General features: G+C 44.1%; 1 non-coding gene across 1 annotated transcript; it reads left to right on the top strand.

Annotated features, from left to right (window-relative positions):
- The first annotated feature begins 299 nt into the window (after window positions 1-299).
- LOC141681492 (small nucleolar RNA R71) lies at window positions 300-406 on the top strand. The gene has a single exon (XR_012558922.1). It is a non-coding gene; the product is annotated as a small nucleolar RNA R71 (small nucleolar RNA).
- The last annotated feature ends 621 nt before the right edge of the window (window positions 407-1,027 follow it).

Here is a 1,027-nt window from a genome sequence, read left to right on the forward strand (position 1 = left end):
CACAAACCATAGCTATTTGATTAACTCCATACGTAGCCAAAGAATCAACCTTCATTGATAGCGCTTGGAGCTGGGCTGCAATAGCGGTGGCTGCATCAACTTCCAGAATACCTGCTACCTTGCCTGATGTCATCCTCTGAGTTGGGTTTTGATGCTCATTTGCAGCCATTGTCTCAATAAGATTGTACGCCTCAGTATAGCTTTTAGCCCATAAGGCGCCTCCAGCTGCTGCATCGAGCATGGGCCGAGATTGGGCCCCCAAACCATTATAAAAACCAGTGATTACCATCCAATCCGGCATTCCATGATGTGGACATTTTCTCAACATTTCCTTGTAGCGTTCCCAAGCCTCGCACATAGATTCTGTAGGTTGCTGCGCAAACTGAGTAAGAGCACTCCTCATAGCAGCAGTCTTTGCCATTGGATAAAACTTCACCAGAAACTTTTGCGCAAGATCTTGCCACGTAGTGATGGACCCAGCTGGTTCAGAATGTAACCAGTCTTTAGCTTTATCCCTCAGTGAGAATGGGAAAAGCCTCAACTTGATAGCCTCATCAGTCACGCCATTATACTTAAAAGTGCTGCAGATCTCGACAAAATTCCTTATGTGCATGTTGGGGTCTTCAGTTGCCGCTCCTCCAAAAGAAACAGAATTCTGCACCATCTGAATAGTGCCCGGCTTGATTTCAAAGGTGTTAGCTTGAATAGCCGGATGAAGGATGCTTGACTGAATGTCATCAATTTTAGTGCGAGAAAAATCCATAAGAGCTAGATCAGCTTGAACAATATGATCTCCCATGTTTACTGGTTCTTTCTGCTCAGTTCCTGAATCCAAATCCTCAAAAATCTAACTTCTCCGGAGTATCAATAACTTCGTCTTTTCCTTCAGCTGTATCTAAGGTCCTCTTGCGAGCACGAGAACGAGTTTGCATAAACGCTTGCTAAAGTACCTGAAACACAACCGAAAAGAGTAATTACTACTACGTCCTAATCACTGAGTCCTAATGACCAATGATGGTAAGTACAT

The sequence above is a fragment of the Apium graveolens genome, chromosome 8 (assembly GCF_009905375.1).
Source record: "Apium graveolens cultivar Ventura chromosome 8, ASM990537v1, whole genome shotgun sequence".
NCBI lineage: Eukaryota > Viridiplantae > Streptophyta > Magnoliopsida > Apiales > Apiaceae > Apium > Apium graveolens.